The sequence below is a fragment of the Thunnus maccoyii genome, chromosome 22 (genome assembly GCF_910596095.1).
Source record: "Thunnus maccoyii chromosome 22, fThuMac1.1, whole genome shotgun sequence".
NCBI lineage: Eukaryota > Metazoa > Chordata > Actinopteri > Scombriformes > Scombridae > Thunnus > Thunnus maccoyii.
Genome location: NC_056554.1, coordinates 13996401 through 14020047, shown reverse-complemented (window position 1 = coordinate 14020047; position 23647 = coordinate 13996401). Strand labels below are relative to the sequence as shown.

The window sequence follows — 23647 nt, the reverse complement described above, 5'->3', positions numbered from 1 at the left end:
AAAATGAACTGCATCATTTTAAAGAAGTAAAGAAGGCTCCTGCACTATATACTACTTCTAAACAAGTTGGGTATTTTTTGTGTTCACAAAAAATAATTGCAGCTGGTTGTGACAGAGTTCTGGAGAGAGGTTGGGAAACCAAAAACTAAAAAGTTTTATTGTAAATCTCGAGACACAAAAAAATTTGCTTTCTCTTCTCAAAACTTCAACTGGCCATGATGTTCTAAAGTCGCAGTTTGATTGATGACTGCGGTGCACATATTGTATCAGTTCCTGTCAGTGTAAGAAAACAACAGAATTCATTGTTTTGTACTAACTGCAAAAACAGAATATAATCAAAATAAGAATATAGTAAATGCTGTATACTATTAGTAGGGATCTGGGACACAGCTATAACTATGTAGGTGTGTATACATACCTATGTGTATCACATTTACTGAAATATACACCTTTAGTTCAGTTTCCTTCTACCTCTCTCCTTTCAAATGAGTTTTATATTCATTCATATTCCCCGTCATCATAGACACTCCATCTCCCAAAAGTCCACATGGAGATTACAATCAGAGGCTTGTCATGTTCAATTTTAGAAGCGATTTGTCCCAATTGCTATCTCTCCATTTCCTTCTCATTTCATTCTCTTATGTCACTGTGATCAAAGGCGTTCACCTTAGTTTCCTTGTTGCAGGGGAAAGGACAGGTATTTACACTGACGCTCACCATAAGGTTCCCCTGACAGGCTTATATCATCATAAACAAACATGTGGAAGAAGCAAAGTGCAGGGAGCAATATCGGACAATATTTCTGGTGTTGTTCTGAATCCTAATAATATTGGAAGTTTATTTATGGGATGGAGGCAAAGCAGGGAAAGGATATGTCTGATATGTCTGTATGATATATCTGGCTGTGAAATTATTAAGAGAAGAGTTCTGAGGTCGACTCAAGAAAGAAAGAAAGACAAAATGAGTCTTTGTTTGATATGTTTAGTGATCATACATTCAGACAAAAGGTCAGCGCATACAGTATATACAGTCCATCGACCCAGAGGCCGAACCTTTGGCTTCATTCAGTCATGTGAAAGGGCCTGAACTGTGATTAGAGATTTCTTGTTGAAACGTGTCTCTTAAGGCACAGCTGAAAGGGCAACAGGGCTCTTCTGGTCAACGGTTGCAGGCCAAGCTTCTGGAACAAATGAAATGTGAATGAATAAAAGAGTTTCTGTCTGGAATAAAACCTCTGAAGCAGTATCAAATGCTCTGTTGCAAATTGGGAAACCAAGAGGTACAAGAAGATATCCTAAGAGTACAAAGAGAGACAGAAATAGGGCAAAAGAGGAAAAGCAGATACAAAAGAGAGACAACTGTCTGAATGAGAAACTGAGATGCTGTTGTACAGATGTATAAAGTAATTTCAGTCAATTCTTGGTGACCTTGTTACTGATGTATTTCCTTATTCTTTGGGACATGCTCACGCTCTCTTAAATACACAGCATGACAAGCAGAACTGCACCAACTGCAGTTCTACTTTGCTGCACGTTGTCTAAACATTAACAAACCTGACGTGGTCACAGTCATAGCCGTGCCCTCTGTAACTGACCTTCTTAAAGAACAGTCGCTTCAAATTACATTTGCTATTGTTTGATTTGCATTTTTGTCATCGCTGCATAACCGCAAACAATTTTCCGTTTTTGTCTACTATCCACCTGTCTATCATCCACCCATCCATTCATCCATACAAGATTATATTAAGCAACTAGCAAGACTGTAAATCCACCCCAGTTCCATGCATCCCCTGATGTGAAGTTTCTTTTAAAGCAAATCATTCTTTCTTATCTTTCCATTTTGTGCCAATACTGTATTTAAACAATGAGAGAAATCCATTATAGAAGAAACAATATCTTCATGGACAGTAGCTTCAATAGAACCCGATACACTGTAGCACATGAGGTGGTTCAATTGAAAGAAACAAACTTTCTTGGCAGAAAACTTCTCACTAACAAGGTCTTACCTCCTACAGCCATGAATGGCACATACTGTAGATAAAAGGTAATATGAGGTTATACGTTTTTCAAATTTCCCTTTAATAAACCCAATCCAATATGTTTAGAGCTGAAATTGACCATGAAGAGCACAATGTCACTTGAAGGGAGCACTTCGGTGCCTCCATGTCTCCCATTTCAATTACTTTTGACATATTCCACAATAAAATTCTTACTTGGCTGGCATTCTTTTCCAACTCTTGTTGGTTAAATACTGAAAATTAATATTTTCGTATCATACTAAATAATAATTAAATATGCCACATGAAAGCCTTCATTTTTGTAGCTGGGTAAATGTATGTTTTGGTCTCAGTGCAGTGACAACAGAATATCTCATTATAAAGCCAGAATCTCACTTTCTGCAGCAAGATTCAAGTGTGAAAAACATCCACTGAGAATCGATCGAGCATCACTGGAGGAGTGTCTGGCCAATCAGGGAACAATGAGGACCGGTTTGATGTTGACATGACTCTCTGCCCTCGCATAACTGCCAAGCCTCATAAACATCTGTTTAAACCAGGTGTTATAGATTTTGAAATAATGCATGATTTTGCAACTATAGTACAAAGCCTCTTTTACACCTCAGAAACTGATTCTGGCAGACAATAATGAAGAAATTGGAAGTGGCAAAATTATTTTCAAGTTTCAAAATGAAAAGCAAAGAGTAATCACCAGAGAGTGGTGCGTTTGTGCTGTCAGGTAAAAGAAGAGTTCATTGTGATGTCTGAGTGATGTGAAATTTTCAGCTGCTTTTGCAAGGCTATTCTGGTGTTTCTGTATTTCTGCTTAGTATAATTGCACCAACTCAATACCTCAAACCATGTCTATTGGAAATAAACATTTTATTCTGACTTGTTGCTACAAAAAAGAAACTTAAGTCAGACAGGCGGACAGATAACAGTGAGTGGAAACTCAATTTGTGTCGTCTCCTTTGAAAGTCCAGCAAAAGCTCATGCGGCGATAAGGTATTTTTGTCCCTGACCATTACCGATGTATAAATTTACCTCCCCCCAATGACTAAGACTTTGTTGATGCTCTCACTGGGAACATCAACAACAGATGATGAGAGGAACAGATGCACATACTCACACTGACTCGCACTCATTTACCTACGCCGATAATAATTGCAATGCAAACAAGACGAAAAGCAAACATTGGCAGGAGAGAAAAGGCAAACAGTGGCATGTGCAAGGAATTAATTGCTTATATGACTGCAACAGCCAATATACAGAGTAGGTAGGGGGGCTCATATTTTTATTATTTCCGGCAATGTGTGGCTTTATAGGAAAAAAAATAAAACTGATCTGAAACATCACTAAAAACATTAACTGATTTGAAGTGAATTTAAGACGTTTAGAGCACAGGGATCATCTGTTCTGGACTGTGCAGCCCATCCAATAGTAGGGGAATTTGCTCTCACTGTGTTAATAACAAGGTGATTTTTCCATCATGTATACCCCGTAGTTAGTCCATGCAAAGATTGTCAGTGCTCTAGCCCACCTGTACTGATATGTTGACTCCATCTTTGCAGTTTATGGAACAGGAGACAAAAGGACAGATGACTTAAGAGTCAATCTTGCCAAGCTGTTAGTGACAATTGGCTGATTCATTATTTTCAAATATTCTGTGCATCTTGAAAGTACGTTTGTGCAAGACTGTGTATCACACCCATGTGCACCGCAAATATACATGTGTGTCCTCATACACTCATAAAATTTGTAAAAAAATGGGGACCCATTCATCAAAACATTGCTCCATAGTGCTACTAGTGGTCAAAAGCACCACTGGGTATAATGACTTGGTACATAGTGTAATGGCAATTCTGCAAACATTTCTCTTCATTAGTTCCACTTTACAGATCTCACTACTACTAATCACGGCTATAATCATATAACAACTGGTTTAATGTATGCAGTTGGGTGATCTCATGAAGCCAACATAAACAGCACACACACTAGTTTCCTCAAACATATGTTCCAATAATAAACATATTGAGCAGGGAAACTTTTTTTTTTTTCAGTTTCAATGCAAATACAAATACAATGCAGCAAAGCACCAACTAGAAGAAACACCTAATGGAAATTTTTTCTTTCCAAAGAAAAAAAAAAAAAAAGGTGCTGCAAAATTTCCTGACACATGACGTTAAGCTATTTATTCCTCAGTACAAACAACTGAGCTAAATCATAAGAACCTTCCAATTCCAATTAAATATTTTTGTGCATTATGTCCATTGGGTAAACCTGTCCATTTGAATAATAAATTATTTAAAAAAAGGCTCAACTGTATGACAGTTCTCATTAGTGACCATATGAACTTACATTAACCACATGTGGAAAGCAATTAGGGCCTTGTCATGAGACAACAGGCTCGAAGACCAGCTGGTTGCATTGATAAGCAGAAAATCAGGTAACAATTTCCAATTATATCCACAGAATGCTGCAATATGTGTTTGCAAACTAATAATTAGCCTTTTATGGGTTTGTATTATCTACTATAGGCAGTCAGCATTTAATGCAAAGAAAACTGACTGTTTAAAGACACAATATATTGTGAGACTGTTGAAGTCTGTACTGTTTTTGCAGTTTGACTTAGAGGGACATGCAGATAGTACATAATTGGCAGGGTTATCTCTGTTTTTGTCTCACTGTGGTCTTGGAAAAAAAGAGAAACCCTAAAATGCCCAGAGAAACAAATGGTGTTGGCACTAAGCTATGTGATCCACTGAAGCATGTCTTGGCAGATATATTAGTTGCACCTTTGCCTAATTTATTATTTGTTTGCCTCACTTTTGTCCACTGAGGCTAGCACCTAATTGGAAATAGACACCTAATGAAAAACTGATGAGAAAAGCTTCAGCCCAAGACATGACAAAAACACTGCAGAATACTTCTTCTTGGCCTCATGCAAACTAGCCACTTGAAATAAAAAAGGAAAAAACAACAACAGCAACAAAACAGCAACAGCAACAGCAAGAAAATATTGTGAGTTAACTGGTCATATCACTTGGCCCAATTAATTCAGTCAGTTTTTAATTTGTCAGTTATTACTGCAGTGATTCTGATGAATATCATTTTAAAAAGTAATTAAACATGTTGGAAAATATGCTATTTACATTCTTGCTGATAGCGAATGAGAAGATTGATAGCACTCATGCAGGGATGCACAATAATATCGGCACATCATCGGTATTGGCTGATAAAGGCTTTAAAATGAAATATCGGCATTAGCCCGAAATGAACATTTCTGCCGATATGACAGGCCGATTTGTTGCCTTCTCCTCTGCCGCCTGGCTGTGGTTCCCGCCACGGACTGTTTCATCCTGACAGTCCCAGTGCTTCCTCCGCAGGCTCTACTTCACTCAGCTGCCCGACAGATCCGCTGCTTCTTCCCACTTTAACCTGAATATCAAACCGGGGGTCGGTGTTCCGGTTGGATCTGCACGGAGAGCTGGGGTTAGCTGAGAGACTAGCGGAGGCTAGCTGGCTGTGCTTCCCTCTGGCCATGCGGCAGCTAATGCCCTGCTAGCCTCAGAGCTAACCCCGGCTCTCCGTGTGGATCCAACTGGAGCACCGAGCCCTGACGCACCGGGACTGTCAGGGTGAAACAGTCCTGGAGGAGCTGCTGTGTTCAGCTGCACAGATAGGAAACACTGCAGCTGACAAGATGTACTCCTCTGTTTGAAAAAACTTCTTTTTGGTTTATAATAGTGGTTGAGAACTAGCGTATTAGGTGCAATACCACTTCTGCTTCGGCATGTGGACCAGAGATTAAATCCGACCCATTAATCCTGTCTGTATAATAAACTCAAAGAAAACTCTACTCCTTGTCACACTTGGCAGGTTCATTAAAGTTTTAATGCTGAGCTCCAGTCTTGCTTTGAGAACTCCAGTCTTCATAAGTTCTTCCTTCATATATTGTTTTTCTTGATCATACTTAGTACAATCTATGATTACATGTGTAATAGTCTCCTCGGCCAGGTGAAAAAAAATGTGTGCATATATCGGTATCGGCATCAGCAATCGGCAAAAATGAGATGGAAAATATCGGCATACCGGATATTGGCAAAAAATCCAATATCGCTATCCCTACACTCATGCTTTTATGGTAAACATGATACAGCCAACAGTTAGCTTGGCTTAGCACAAAGACTGGAAACAGAGGAAAATAGCTAGCATGGCTGCCGATTATAGCACCTCTAATGCTCACTATTAACACACATTGTATCTTGTTTGTTTAGTCCATATAAAAATAGAAGTGTAAGTCTTTCACAGTCAGTAATCGACAAGACTCAACAAGACAAACTTTTTTGTACAGATTAAACCAACAAGATATAACATGTTAATTAGTAAGCTTTAGAGTTGCTGGTAGGTGGACTTTGTTACCTTTAGACAGAGCTCGCTAGCTGTCCAACCCCCAAACCCCACCCCTGTCTCTAATTATTAAGTTAATCATCTGCTTGTGTTAGCTTAATATTTATAGTACAGTCATGAAATCTTCTCACTCTCAAGACAGCAAATACTATATTTCCCTAAATAACAAACTATTCCTTTGAACTCAACTTAAATCTAATTCTAATATTAATCCTAAAACTAAATCTTGTCCACAAAACAGCCCTTTAAAGAAGCAATGACCGACCAACATGTCAAAATGTCCTAACTCTCAAGATCTAAAACTCATATAGTTCCTCGCAAAGATAGAAGTACAGGAGCACACACACTAGTATACACACTCACTGCCCTGTAACCAAAAACCACAACACAAACATTCTGCCCCCCCCACCCCCCTCTTTTTCTTTTCTTTTTTGACGCCCCCAAGAAGGAAAGAAATAAAGAGGCAGAATGTGTAACATGAGTTGACACGCCATTCCTTCCAGCCACTCTTGGGTAGGTTTTTTCCTCTTTTACCAGAGTGCACTAATGAGTAGAAAACAAGCATTTGTTTGTTGACATGGCTGCTCTGTGGCTGTCTGAAGAATCTTGATCGGAGTGTTGTGAAGGAATCACCAGTGACTCCAGGGGCCTCGTCTCCACCAGTGAGCTGGCCATTTTGACACCTCCGCAGCCCTGCTTACACTACAACCATTACTCCCCCACTGCCACAACTGCCTGAGTAGAAACACTGTGACACGCTCTTGACCCAATTTCACGTTCTAATTCTGTAATGGGTTTCAGCCTAATTTAAGCAAGCTGGTACATATAATTACAAGAAAACAGAGTGTTACTTAATTGGAGTTCTTTCTTGAGGCATAGAGGCAGACAATGTTTTCTGACTAGTGTGGGAGATGAATGTTACAACACTTGTGGAACACACTCTAAGTTGAAGATTTCATTTCGAATATGCTCCCAAACAACATGAAAAAGGATGAATGTAGAATATACATGCACAGCACAGTGTAGAAAGTTGCAGAAAACATTTTGTGTTACTGTTGACATGAGATTCTTAGTCAAATAACATTTGTTCAAGGCTGCACCAATCAATATTGTGACAAACCCATTGAAAATGAATTTGTCTCAACTCTGCGGAGCATTTTAGCATCTTTCAGCTCATTGTTTTGGTTTTTATGGCCCCAAACCTTAACTGTTTCAGCTCAGCTTTTTATCAACCTCATTACCAATACAAGCAGGCAGCTGTTTTCAGTGAAAAAGCTCTGATAAACCCACTGTACACCTGCCCAGAACCAATGGCAGACAGATAGTTATTGAATAACTGGTGAACATAGTGCAGCATTTAGCAGGTAAAGGGCCTGCTATTTCCCTCGAGAGTTGGTGAAAATCAAAACAGACCTAAAGGGAGATTGAATATTGGACTTTTATTTGTCATGTTAAGGGAAACACAGGTCCAACTGAATGCTAATGTTGATTTGTTTCTCCTGGTTGTGTACAGTAAATAGACTACTCTTTGCAAACATGTTAGCTAAAACAACTAATGCCATTTTATGCCAAACATGTGTTTTTACCTTGTTGAGTTCTGCTCCCAAAGTGGCCTCATGAAAAAAAAAATGCATTTGTGTAAGACAGAATACTTAAAATGTTTTTGAGTCTGATCAGTAAAGTATTCCAACACAAAAGAAGCAAAATGCGAATTCACTGAGAATACATCTCCAACAGACCTATATGTTCAGCAGTGGTGTCCTTTGATCCATGTTATGTAACATTAATATTACTAACATTACTTCTTATCCAATATTGCTTGGTCATCTTTCTTGAAGTAATTACATTTTGATTAGTTTATATAATACATTACTTCTCCATTGATCCCCCCGAGCAGGGATTTGGACATGGACTGGACAAAATGTATGAAAGACCAGACAGCAGAAAAAAAATGTTATGAAACATGCCTGGTTATCATCATGGTCACCATCATAATTTTTAAGAAAATAATTTCTATTTATTCTGCTTCATAAGTATTGAAGTTCTGCAGTACTATATTGCAGCCAACAGGAATAAGAAGCCATAAAAGTGCTATGAATGGAATCCTAACAGCCACTTGGCTTGCATGCCAGTAACTGGACTTGATCCATTTACTCAAAATCTAATCAGATAACTGCCTTGAAAATATAATAAATATCCAAAAGGTTGAAATATGTGTGGTTCTGGATCATGGTTTGCATAATGCAATCTTAAATATTTTAAATGGACTGATAAAAAAGAAAGAAGTGAAAAAGCTTAAGTAGTGCATTGCTAACCAAGTACCCCTGTTTAAAGGTGTCAGTCAATCTTTTTAGATACAAGCTAAACAAATCTATAACAAACACTAAAGCCTTTTGAAACAGTAAGTTACATTATACAAATCACCATGACACATCCCATTCCTTAATTAATGTTTGACATAGTGTTGATACTGTATCTCCCCACCAGTCAAAGTTGCCTACTTCTGCTGTAAAACAGTGTGTGGACTGTCCATCTATTAATTAGTCTCCCGCTGTGCTATATCACCATGTGATGCATGCAGGAGGAAGTGTGCACATGCTGGTTTCATGAATATTGTAATTTGTTTAAAAAAGGAACAAGAAATTTAAATTTTTAAGTGAGATTCTGTATTTTTAATGCTTGTATTTCATTATAACCCAACACTGCAAGTAACAGATGTATCACAGTAAACATTTACACTTTCTTTTACTGTACACGCTGTATACACTCTCCACACAGTCATTACTTGAACCATACTGTATATATCCACCTCATTTATGCCACAGTGCAGGCTACGGATCAGAAGCTTCCCACAGCTTAACGTGCCTGCTGCTGTCAGAAAGTAGATGTCTGCCGTTTGACCCCAGGATTCTTTTAGACCGTCGCAGTGGCACACCAATCTGTCAAAACAGTCTCCCCTTCCCCCATCACACAAACATCAGCCTCACCCCCACCCACCCCCGCTCCCAGAACTCCACACAGGCTTTAAAGACACCAGACAGTTTCTCAGGTTAGAAGCTGAAAATCAGAAACACTTGGAACAGCATGAGAGAAAGGCAATGGGCTCAATAATGGACAGGAAATTGGTTATGTGTGGCAAAATGAGCAACATTTTATTCAAGAGATCTTGATGCAGCACGCTTGGAACTCAGGTGTATGTATGTCTGAGGGTAGAAAAGGGTTATACTGAATAAGCCAACTTGATGTTTTGGCATGTATTCGGACTACATTTTTGCCAAAGTCTTATGTAACTCAATGATAGAAATACTAAGTCACAAACCACAGAATGTAAGCAGTGTAAACAATCACCACACTATCTTGCGTATTCACTACCAGGCGCATTAGAATGAGAGTAACAGTGCGAATATGAAACCAAGTAAATTATTTAGTGGCAAAGATATACGCATTTCCTCCTTTCTTTTGTTTATGATAAACCATTCTAATGTGAGCGCATATCAGTAAGGAAGCTAACCCATTGGAGTAAACATACATTTATTTGGAATTTATTGCGGCTGCAGGCATAGATATACTGGATGATACGTTTCACATGGAAAACCAACTGCTCTAACTATTAGACAAATGCACCGGAGCTCAATATAGCAAATACACAATCTCTCCGAAACGTCTATTTCCCGTGTGAGCAGTTTGCAGCAGCTCCCCATACAATCACTGCCAGTTTGCAAACTATCACATTCTTCTGGTTTGTATCATCATAATCATCAAAATGGAATAACAAAAACAACAACTGCTATAGGGCATTTTCACCCCCGTAAAATAATTGAAAAACAGTGTGGCGCATTTGTCTGTGTTATGACCGCAGCTGGGCCGTAACACAGCATTTCTTTTGTTACATCATTAAGGGCATGTTTTCTGAGTCAGTGCTGACTAATTTGAATAACAGGGTGCCTTAGTTAATCTTTCCTGTTTTTTGGAAAATAGTGTCTGAACTTTGTTTGAATCTTTCATGCAGCCAATTAGTGATATAGTAATGAGGTCTGTCATTTTTGTTGCCTTTCTCCTGGGAACATTAAATACAGGGAAATATTCTGTGAAACACAAGTAAAGTAAAGTATCGATGCAGCATGACTTCTAAATATGTTGCCTACTAAGACGTTAAGGTCAATTCTGTCTCTTTTGATTTCAACCTAGCAGAGTGGGAAAAGATGCTATGCATATTGCAATTGAATAAATATATGCGGGTTACTTAAGGATCTCAAAAATATATTTTATTGATAATAAATAAAAGTATACATTAGCCCACACTCTTGAAAAACTACAGCCAAAATCTGTTTTGAATGTACTGTGTTTCAGTCTCAGCAGCTCTTGAGACTTTAAACACCATTAAAATGGCACCATTTACATTTGTCATTTCAAGTGTATTATATCCAAATAAAAGCAATTTTGTTTACACTTATATGCATCTCAATTAATGGATCACAGGTCTGATAGCAATTAATCTTGGCTTTCTGTTTCTGACCTCTACCAACTCCTGAGGGAACTGTCTGACTCTTTAGCTGCTAAATGCTCCACTTTGTTCACCAGCTAGTCTCTCAGTGTGTCTGTTAGCTGTTTGGTGCTGAGTAGGTAGTGTACAGCGGGTTTTTAAAGCTGACTGTGGTCAAAAATTACACTAAACTACAAGCTGAAACTCACTATGAAGCTCCGTAAAGCTGAGAGGAGCTGCAGAGTCGCTGATAATTCTCTGTAGGTTCATCACTAAGAACAATGCCTCTCAAATTACACACTGTCATATTGTTATTATGGAAAATGGCTATTATAACTGCTTTAAGATCATAATCAAAATAATTGTCTTGGTTATCCGTGTGTGTCTTCATCGTTTCATGACAGAATAAAAGCAAATGATACATTAAATGAGAGGACTGTACTCATTCTATAAAGCACACACTATAGACATGACATATGAAGGAGAGAAAAATAACAGTTTGGTTTTTGAGAGAACCTGGCACGGAACAAGAGACACATCAAAAACAAAGTTCTGCATTTGGGATGAATCTCGATGAGCCCTTCCCGGATAAAGCAATCAAACTGTTAATGCCCCACTTTGGTGGCAGTGCATTGTCCTGTTGTGGGCGGGCAAATGGGAAACAGAGTGCCTAAATGGATCAATAGCGATCTCCGCCTCATCATCAAATGGCAAGATTGGGATTTCTAGCTCTGGACTGCATTCACCAATCATAGCCTCTTTTATTAGCTCATCAAATTGCATTGTGCATCACAATCAGTCTATTTGTGCTACTAGACAAATAACAAGCCCAGCTCTGACGAACATTTGCAGGCAGGGAGACACCAATGTCATTTTAGCTGTATCCTGAAACATATAACACTTGAATCTCAGCAAATGCATAATTCTATATTTTGTGAACCTGTTAATCATAGCTAATGATCAGAGGTGGAACAAACAGCAGATTGTGGAAAGGAAAAATTACCAGCTAAATTGTGTTTTACTGACCCTGCTGCTCTCATTTTTCTATTTCTAATATCTTTCTTTGCCATCAAGATTGCTTTTCTTCCTGCTCTTTGGAGGATTGGGAACTTTGCCGGGAAAGCTGCCAACTCTCTGGAACTGATCATTCAATCTCCTACAACTCTTCTGCATCTCATAAGCCCTGCTTCCTGTCTGCCCCTCTCTGAAGGCAAGGGACCCTTCTCTATTATTTCCTCATCTGATCTCCCCTGATGCACTCCCGGTGCTCATCGCGGCTCAACCCCTCTTCTGTTAATCCTGCCTTTTATCTGGCGCTGGGGGACCTTTCAGCCTATGGTTCACTTATGATATCAATCAGTTGCGCAGCTACCAACATGGCCTTACACACACATACACACATGCAGGTGATCCCATGAGCTTTCCGCTGTTCCCAGATCATCACAAAGGCAAGCAATACCTTCAGAGAAGAACACTATCAGCTTTGACTTTTAAATTATCAGGATCTGGATGTACTGGAGTACACAGTGACATTACCTAAGGTCATTTCTGGTTTATATCTGTTAGCAGTACAAGGAGCCAATGGTAACACTGTTGAGAAGGCCTTCTGAAGACTCAACAAATTCAGACTTTTATAAATAGAAAAGCTGCAGGTTGTGTTTCTTGGTGGCATCACAGACTCAAGCCTGTTGGGATTGTTTATGCTCACAAATAATTCAATATTCACCATATTGAATATTCTCTGAGATCACTGGCATAACATGGACTTCTATTTGGGGTGGATCTTCACTTCAAATAAAGTATTTGTCATTTTGCAGTCAGTCACTCTGGAGTTTGCAGTGTGTCTCTGGATGGTATTTTCTTTTTATTGTTATTCCTACAGTACCACTGGCAAACAAAGCATTAGTGTGTGGCCATTTAAAATTCTCTTTCCCCTGCAAGAGCTACAAAACAGTGCAGTTGCTAGCATTTTAAAGCGTAAGCCCCAACATGGCTATGAAAGCTTGTCCTGTCATGTTTCATCAGGGCATTGTCTAACTGGTAAAGGCTAACAAGGGTGAATGCTGGGAGCATACAGAGCCATAACCCAACCCTCCCCCCTTAGCATGCTTCTGAGCCCCTTCCTACCACAGCCTTCACATGGCATGAATGTCATGTTGATAGTGGCTGGAATTGAAAGGTTTATCCTGTAGACAGTGGGAAGACAGGCAGTATAAAATATGAGTTGAGAGTGAGTGGTTTAGAGGATGGAGAGCAGTTTGGATAAAGCAGTAGAAGACAAGTACTGTATGCCAGAGTCATAGAAAGGATACCTTAAAATCCAAAGGCATAATAATGGGTTAATTCCAAAGTTTACTGCAAATTAAAGCTTCACTAATGAATACTAAGTTACTCTCAGCTCTATTGTAACATCTTTTATCTTTTATTGATCTAGTTTTATGATCCACAACTTTGAGAAAGCTCTGATAAATCCACTGTATACTACCAGTACCAAAAAGTACTGTAAGTACCAAAAAGTTAGCAAGTAGCTGGTGAACATTTAGTAGCTAACAAGCTGGATATTTTACCTCTGCAGTTGATGGAGACCAAAACAGGACTAAAAGAAGAGCGAATATTGGACTTAATGGGAGTGCCACGACGCTCAGTTCTGGGGCCACTATTGTTCCATTTATACATCAATCAATAATCTCCCATTCATTTGTGAAGATGTGGATATTCAGATGTATGCTGATGACACAGTTGTATACACTTGTGCGAGGGATGCTGAACAAGTGGCCATCAAGCTATTATTAACACTTCATAAAGTTGCTAAGAGACTGAGTGACTCATGTCTTACCTTGAATATAAAGAAAGCAGTGATGATGTAGTTTGTTAATAAACAAAAACAAACTGTGTATCCCCAGCTTAGTGTTAATGGACAAATATCAAAAACTTAATGAGGTTAAATATTTAGGTATGATTTTAAAAAAGACATTAAAAAAGATGAGTAAAAATTTGAAATATAACATCCTTAAATTTAGACATATTAGGAACTCATTAACAATAGAAGCATTGAAAACATTTTTGCATGCTATGATTTTTTCATATCTGATTTCTTCATATACAACCTCTGAAGTTTTGAAAATCTCATTCTGTTTTCAGAAGTTCGATTGATATTGGTATTGGTATTGGTAAGGTAATTCACAATGCTGCTCCTCCACCATTGAGGAGCTTTTTTCAGCTCTGCTCTGAGCAAATAAAAAGGAACTCTTGATGTGCTCTAAACTCAAATTTAAACATCCCTCTGCTTTTTCATTTACGGCCATCAAACATTGGAATGTGCTTCCAGCTGAGCTTAAAACTTGCACAGACTTTGATTGTTTTTCTCATGGTGCAAAAAAATGGATATTGAGCCATCAGTCATGTCAACATTAATTTGACTGTGATTCAGATTTTTGATTGCAATGAATTGTAATTTTATAGTTGTACTGGATGAATGTGCTGGTATTTATATGTTGATTTGTGCTTGTAGATTTTTCTTTATAATTGTTACTGTGATGAGACTATGTAATGATGTTGCATGTAAATGAATATTCTATAGTGTCTGGTGATTGTTCTGTGTGTGCTTGCCCAGGGACTGCAGATGGAAATTAACTAATCTGGCTAAATCTGACATAAATCCTTTCTTCTCACTTAGAGATAAATGTTTTTTTTGTGTAGGGTCCTTTTTTAAATAAAGATTTAAAAAATCTCTCAAGCTTTGATGAAGACAACATTAAGAGGAAAATCATAGTCTTTCAATAATACCCATACTGTAGTCCTTCAACCACTGCTCCAGTGCACACAGAATCAAACCTAAGAGCATCAAGCAGACAGTTCTGTACAAAGGGATGCTAATTCCTCTGGACTACATTCAGATACACCGTATCCCCTATGTGCATGCCTGGCACTGCCCATTAGCAAACCCCGGCTCCAAACAGAGGACAATACAGCCGGGCAAAGCTGAGATCTATTTGCTGCTCGGATTTAAGAGAGGACCTAAACAACTCCACTTTTGGCACAGACTGAAAACGCAGCCACAGGCTTGTGATAAAAGATTAATTGCATAAAAATGGTGTTTCAGTCAATTGGCGAGAACACAACAGCATGTGGGAGATGGGGGATTATAAGGTTAGAAAAATGTTACTGGAAAAGCCCAGCACATTGACCAGCCCCTATAGTTTAGGCCAACTTGGACTCACCTTCAAAGACTTGGCCTCTTTCCTAACAACGATACTAAGCTGGTTTGTTGTGTGTTTTCAGCTCTTTTTTTCACTTTTATTATATATTTGCCCAACCAGTTCGTAACTGACTCACTTTCTCCTAAGCTTTAAAGTTATACGAACAAGCATTTTCAAAGTGTTTTTTTTTCTCATTTTTAGGCATCCCATTGTGATGGATAAATACAATCTATCTAGGTTTGTTTAGCTGCTTGTGAAACTGATATGTGTTACTTATCCATCTATGCTAATGTTTCTAACACTGTTTTAAAGCTACAAATCGTTAATTAGGAAACTGGGGTGAATTTAGAGGGAGAGGAAGACATTAGTTTTGGAGGGAAATCCAGAAAGGTCAGCCATTTTCTTTCGGTCAGTATGTCCTAATGAAGACAATCTCCCGCTGGTGCAGAGAGGAGTTGGGAATAGTGAAGACCATAATTATCTAGCACCCTCCGGTAAACACATGAGTTCATTATATCCAAATATCAAGTTGTAATAGCTGGAATTCAGAGGAACACTTTTCAGTGTTGGACTTGATTTGATGTCTACACTGCTGTTACAGACATAGTACACAGTTGTTACAGACATAGTTTACTGATTAGACAAGGTAAGGTAATCTCCCTAACATACAGATATTTCACCAAATTACAGACATAACCTGATTTCATTGTGTTTTTCTTTCTTTGTACTGCTTTAAAATCTATAGCTTCTCTGGGAGGCGTCACATTCTGAAATGGTTTCTCACTTCTCTTCAGAGCAGCTGTCAGCATATATTGACAGAAGACAATGTAACACATTTCTATATTGCACACACTCTTTTGGCAGGAAAGAATGATGCCTGTGAACGTGACTATTTTCAAGCACATTGTCCTTGCAGTAACAGCTGGTATGAACATGTGTTGATTGATATGCTACACCCAGGTAAAGTTAACTTCATTGTTATTGTTTTTCACATGAAAGCGATTGGTGTAGTGTAGTGCAGCAGTTAAGGCATTGTGGAGATTAATATGCACACTTAAAACAAGGTTTAGTTTTTCTTTCTGTGCCAGTCGCAGAAATATGGTTTTACTTGCTTGAGAAGAAACTTTTTTTTTTCTTTCATTTTCATATTGTAGCTGTTTTTTCAAACATATTTGCAAACTCAAGGTAATGTTTTCTCCCATTGTGAATAAAGGAGAGGAAGAGTCGTATTTTGGCTAATGTGTTCTGAGTCTACCATCTGAAACAGGCAGAAATGAGGTGCGACAGTACATTCAGATTATGGTTTAATCCTGTGCTGTATGTTCTTTTTCCTCTGTGGTCCCGCAACCAAGCAGAAAGAAAATAAAAATCAACAACTGTTACAATTTTGTGCAATTTGAAAAGCCACTCACCCCACTCCCACGTCCCTCCCTAACTCTGTGCTGACACGTAGTAAACTTTCCTGACATACATCTGACACAAAGTATGCTTAGCATTAAAAATTGCACACCTCTGCACCTCTGCTCTTAAGGACACACAGCTTCAAACACATTCATCCTCACAAGACACACACACACATACACACACACAATTACACACCCCAACCTTTTGATGTGGTGAAACCAAGAGGCAGCTGTTAATTAAAAATTTGAAAGGATAATGTTGGTTTGAATGTATGTCTGTTAGACTTACAAAAGGCAACTAATTAAAATTTGAAATGAATCCTACTGCCCCTCTTTTCACGTCGCCTCATCCTGCAGAGAAATGAAGGAGATCGAAATTAAAGCAATAACACAAGCAGCGCTGTATTTCAAAGTCAATGAGCTGAAGTGGTGAGTGGTATCTTCCTCGCCTGCAGTGCAAGAGTTCAGCGTGCGCTGATCAAGGCAGAGGGGTGCTCACAAGGGGCCCGCCATGTTGTAAAATAGGTGACTCTTCACATTTCCCCGAGAAACTTGCATTATCAGAGACCCTGTCATACTCTTTTCACTCAACAGACAGTTTGCTGTTCTGTGGCTTTTAAGAGCTTCGGCTGTGTAATTGCCAAACAGTTTCAATGCCTCAAGGAGGGCTTTGACACATTCTATTCGAACAAAGCTTATCACTTTAACATTTAAAATTTACCATTGACTGCTTATAAAGTTTGAAGTCAAGATTGCTCTCTGAAATGAAGCAATATTTGAGTTCATTACTTTATGCAGCTCTGTAACTTTGAAATTAGAATCCCCTATTCCATCTAGAGATATCAAAAGATGTTTCTCAGACTCTCTAAATGCCACTTATTATTGATTTCTGTAACGTTGAACTAATTTTCTATTGTGTAAATAATTGTGTTAAAACTATATTTTTTGTCTGTACTTGTATTCTGTATATATTTGTGGGCAAGTCTAACTGTATACATATCACCTTTTTATACATTAAAATATTTTTTTTGTCTTTAAAGTACCTGAAAACTTGGTTTAAGAGGTTTTATCATGGTATCTCCATACAACTGCCTTACTGTATTAAGATTCAAAGATTACATTAGATTGTGTATTAAATTCTGATAAATGAATAACATTTTAAAAGTGTGTGTTCATGTAAGACCACATTATCACAGTTAGGACCTTTAAAATGATGGATATTATACAGTAAAATAATAAAATGTTTATGAGTAATAATAGCACCCAAGGATTTACTGGAGTTAAAAAGTTTCCAGCATGGTGAATTTGATAGTCTGTTTTCACAGCCGCATCCATGACATTTAAATAAAAACTGACAACTGTATTTCTCCATTGTCACACACTAACACTAACTTAAAAAAACAACACTTAGCCTTGCTATTCTTTCTCCTTCCAGTTGCTTCTTTATAAGGAAGTAGATGTTCCACAGAGTCGAAAGCTGATGCTACTCCTCATATTTACAAATCCGATTCATTGAATCAATATTGAACACTGCGGGTGCTGCTAAGAGCCCCATTTACTGTAAACATCTCATTTCCTCCGGATCTGAGCACTTGGAATTGGCGTTCCGTGAGTCTGAGCTTGTCACTAGCTTTGCAGTTCAAGCCCATCCACGGCGCCTAATACCTCGGCTCTGTCAATGGACCATTCAGATGTATTTATGTTGCTTGAGCAGGTGTCATTTACTCTGAGCAGATTGTGTTTAGAGGATGCGGATATTGTGAGATTGCACGACTGGGTCATGTCTGTGGATGCAAATGAGAATAAGGTGGATGTGATTTGTCTTTCTTGCATTATGACTCACAAAAAAGATCTAGAAATAGATTGTGCTTAGAGGACAGAGATATTGACAACATTGGGGCATAGTTTATTGTTGATTTATTAAGCAGCACAAGATGAACACTGACTGAAATGGAAATGCATCCCCCTGACACACACACACAGACCACTAGTACCCTTATATTGAAAATTTCTATTTCATCTTTAGATGAAAACAGGGGGAAAAAGATAAAACAATACAAGAGACCAGAGATATCTGAGTGTTACTGATATCTTTTGGATCGTTTAGAACGCTTTCAGTATAGTCAACCTTACAGTCAGGAAAAAGAATAAGTAATCCAAAGATATAAGGATGTCAAAGAAATATACAGTGAACTCAACCCAGTTTTTTATGGCCATACACAAACCCATTAAATACAATACAGTATTCCATAAAGCAAACAGATTGTCGTTGTCCTAGAGAAAAACTGCAATCAAATGACATCACGGGCTAGGACTGTATCATCTGTTTGTTTTTTTGCAGTACTACTATCTACTACTGTTTCTCAGTGACATAACAAATATGTTGTGAGAAACTCTTTGATGTAAGCAGGTATGGGGGTTTTGGTGGATAGCATTGCTGTAATTTAGTACTGTGGCAATCGGAAATAAACAGCAGGGAGTCCATGGTAATTATATTATTTTCAAAACCACTGTTCTGATTCTTGCTGATTCCTGCTCTATGTTACATATTGTCAGTGTATTTACACTAGTTCCGTTTAGATTTAATTAGATTCCTCTGCTTTATGTCTCCCTGTCATTTATTTGAAGACGCTATGTCTATATACAGTTTTCCACCCACATAAAATATACAATCAGAACAGTTTGCATGAATTTATATTGAGTTTTGACCAAGCAGCAACATCCAGGGCTGAAAAATGAAGCCAATGCGGAAGTGCCAAAAACTGCAGTTCCTCGAGTGGCCACTTGAGGCTGGCTCCAAAAGCGAGTCAACTCCCATAGACCCCCATGTTAAAATGCCCTACCTTACAGCAGAAATAAACATGTTTACAGCCAGGTACAAAAAACAGCTTTGGTCTCTATAGCTAATTTCCCCTTTCATGACAACTGTACAGGGGGTGAATTTTTATATAACTCACCCATTTAAATTTTATTAAAGCTTAAAGTTATGGCATAACCCCACATTCACAGAGTATAGCCATAGCCATTGCTATTTCAGTGTATTTTCAGTTCATGAAAGTTAATTATAACATTTTGGTCGCCTAAAAAAGTTTTGTTCAGCATTTGGTTGTACTAAAAGACCCTCTAAGGAGTCAGATGTTCAGTTTTTTCCAGTAAGTGCATTTTGTTTTAATGGTTTTAAGCCTGTTTTTCTATCACTAGCAAAAATTAGCATTATCACAGTTAACTATAGACTGTAAATGCACAGTGCTAACCAAGCTAGCAGCTAGCATTAGGGACAGCTCCACCTTCTCGTCCAAATATAGTCACTTCTGGCTCCAAAAATCCAAGATGGTGATGGTCAAAATGCCATCGAGGCTTCAAAACAGGAGTCCACGAACCAATGGGTGACGTCACAGTGGCTAAATTCATTATTTTTCACAGTCTATGGGTTTGACAGGATTTTGACTGGGGAGTTAGGTAAAACAAAAAAAGTATAAGCTGGTAGTAACTCACTATACGGGGTATTTTGTCTTTCTCTTTATACCATGTCATCTCATCATAGTGCCATGCACCTCACATTCACCTTGCTTGTTTCTTGTTAAAACTAGCCTAAGGCAGCCAGCCAGTTCACACACTTTCATGAGCTCTTTGTGCAGTGTGTCCTTTGTGATATAATAGCTGCAAGATGGTCAATTTAAATACAGTATTTGGATTTTTTCATTCACAGTCCATTTTGTAACTGCTTATTTGTATGAGGGAAACACATTATGGAATTACATAAACTGAGTGTTTAAAGGCTGGCAGATTTCCTTCAAAGATAACCTGTATTTAGTCTCATGGCACCATACCACAGAGCATAATTAAAGCCTAATCAGCACTTACATAGATGTGGAATTAGATTTTTTTGTTGCTTCAAGCTTTCTGCATTCTGTCTTTATCATTCAACCTCCTTGAGCGCCCAGATCTGTAGCTCCAGGTCACACTCCCAGTAATTAATGGGGACCAATAACTCAATACTGCAGCTGGAGCGCAGGGGGGCTGTATAGAAACTTCAGATTACAGACACATTGATTTCTCCGAGGACACCGAGGTCCATCCACATGGGCCGTGGGGTTGGTGTTGCCATAGTTACAAGTACCATTTGCAAAAGATGTCTTTAATTGCTTGATTAGTCTTTGAAAGGGCAGTGATAACAGCATGATGTAGCATTATGAACACATGACTTGCCTGCCAAGAACACCAGTGATATTCAAAGTCAAGCTATATCAGTACTAATCTCCAACTTGAGGCCGTTGGCAGGCTACCAATTTACTTGCCATGTATGTTTGTCACGTTTGTCACGTCATGCATGTATGAATGTTCAGTGAACCAATTTTCTGCAAGAATGTAGAATTATGTGTGTGCGTGTGTGCACAGGGTGTGTGTGTGTGTTGGTTGTGTATGAAAAGTAGGACTTTGTAGCTGCTGTACCGTATGTAGGGGAATGGATATGCCTATTCCATATCCCCATAAGTTTGGAGATTCTGGTTTTGTACTTATTTTATATGATTCAGCCTCTTTTATCACTATTCAAATATATCAATACATTTTTTGAAATATTTATTGCCATCCTTTAAAAATTCAATTTAAATTCAATTCAAATTCAGTCAATGTTGCTCCTAAATTGGCATAACAGTCAGTCAGTTTGAATGTCTTCTTTGACTTTTTTCTTTCCCCTGCCCTAATCAGCACCCTCTCTATGTTCCACAACCTCCTGAAATACAACATTTTTAACATTTAGAACAAATGTTTTACCATCCTCTGCAAATGATGTTTGTCAACTAAATATTAATAACGCTTGGCCCTTGAATTGAAGTGAAATACTGTATGTACATATAAAACCCCCATATGTAGAATTTGAAAATCTCTGACTTTAACACCTCCTAGTGGTAGTATCAAAAAATACTGTAGCAAACAGCAAAGCATATCTAGTCGCAGGAATCTAATCTAGGGATGGTGAGGTAAAAGTACCAAAACCAAACACATATACAACACCAATTTTCAATTGTCTTTTTTTTTTCTACAAACAAAAACATATACAATCAGTGTAATTTGAAGTTTTAGAGATCACTAAAAGAATTTTTGAAACCTTCTTTAAACAATACACATAGTGGCTTTCACAAAAAGTGGAATGCACATATCTATTTGACTATATATAATTTGAAAGAAAAGAAATATATGGAAAAATGAAAACCATTCTCACTAACTAAGTTATCTCTTATGCACCATTACTTTAAGATGAGGGCACCACTTTCTGGTTTTACCACTATTACTAATGGTTACAACACCGCCAACAAATACTGTAACTACTATTGTTTTCATATGGCACCATGAAAGCTATACAATATCCTGTCTTCATTTGAAGTTTCAGACCCCATTTAAAGTTGGATAATAACTGTACCACTGTCCATCCATTGCTATTACATTATGTGCAGTTTTACTAAAGTTCTGCCTTTTAAAAATGATTTTGACCACTGACACCCTAAAGAAATCAGAACATGTATGAAGAATGAATAAACGGGTGCATAAAGTCTGAGAGACAGAAACAATATGTGTTTTTGGCTGTAATTCTTTTGCAGTTACACAGAATTGCAACATATGGTTCATTGTTCAGTTTGATAGAATCCAAGCCAAACATGGTGTAAGGTAATTTTACTAAATTTTAATTACTAATACTTTATACTAGTATTTCAGAAAGTTTGTTTATATCATGATAATACTGTTTGCTGTGATATTTTTGGCCATAATAATTCAGCATAAATGTCAGATAATTTAGAGTCACTGTAATGTTTTTCTCCTTTAAAGATCTAAACAGACCACGCTTTTCACATACATTTGAAAATGTGTCTCGACCGAGCGACTGAGAATATAGTGGTTGCTGATCATGCAGGTTCTGTTGCATTACACTAACAGAGGCATGTGTGGATGCTCCCGAATCCCTTCCATCTTGACCGCTTTCAATAAATGACCTTCTTGCTGTAGCTCCTATACATCCCAGCGTTTGTCGAGAACAATGACGACGAGTCAGAGGGGAATAGGGGCTCCATTCAGCTGAGTGAATGCATCCCCACTGAGCTTTTGGCTGTGGAGACACAGCAAACCTGAAGTGGCTATAGCTCTACTGTAAATCATAATGCCTCCCAGTGCTCTCTGCCTCCCTCTATTGTGTCGGCTCTGTTCGCTCTGCTACCCATGTGTCAGAATGGCTCACGTCCCCGGCATGCAACATCTCTCCCCTGGCTGCTGCCTCTTCCTGTGAGCCTCACGTAGCTGTCTGTTTCGCTTCCTCTAACACCCCGCATCGCCTACTCCCCTCTTTCACTTTGTCTTTAGTTATCAGCCTCTCTCTCCCTCCTGCATCTCTCTTTTTTTTCCTCCTCTCTAGCCCTCTGCTCTCTTCCCATCTCCACCTCCACCTCCTAGTGATTTTCTGCCTGCTGAATATGCAGGGCAGAGTGACACGCCATTGTAATAATGTCTCATCACGCTGCACTGTCTGTCCAGACTTAAAATGAGACCAAAGAGCAGGGAGAGAGTCAGGGCTTAAACAGGAGAGAATAAAACCTGGGATGGATCGTTATGTGCAAGGAGCTGATCGATTGATTTTGAGTTGCAGATGCATCTCATACTATAGCCATTCTTGCAAAAGAAAGACAAAAATAAAAAGCAATGAATTTCACAAACAGTTTTGTGTATTTTTATACTATAATGACGTAAAAATGAAATTCTTGTGTACTTATCTCCAGTCACATGGCACAAAAACAACATATCTGTCACAGTTTTTTCATGTTATTTACCCAGGACATTGCATATCCACTGTCACAGTCTCCCAAGTTTCTCTTTGCATCTCTCTCCCAGGAGATGACAACATGTTCCACACTGTCCTCTTTTGGAAGATTAGAAAACTGCACGCTCTGAGCAGAGCATTAAATCCCACGACAGTGTTGAAAGGAAGAAAATGAATACAAGAGAGATGGACAGAGCGATAGACAGAAAAACGGCAGATACGCCTTGCTCTCTCTGCCTTATAGATTCCCGAGAATATGTGTGAGCAGATAAACCGCACTGCAATGTCAGCATGTTTATTTGACTTCGACTATCAACATCAAATCAATTTTTCAGAATGCACTTTTCT

The 23647-nt window shown here is 38.4% G+C and overlaps 1 long non-coding RNA gene across 1 annotated transcript in view; it reads right to left on the bottom strand.

Moving 5' to 3' along the window:
* Positions 1 to 965: 965 nt before the first annotated feature.
* The window catches only part of LOC121890122, a 148897-nt gene continuing 126215 nt past the window's right edge, over positions 966 to 23647 (bottom strand). Inside the window, exon 2 of the long non-coding RNA XR_006093695.1 lies at positions 966 to 1180. This is a non-coding gene — a long non-coding RNA (uncharacterized LOC121890122). The remainder of the gene's footprint in view (positions 1181 to 23647) is intronic.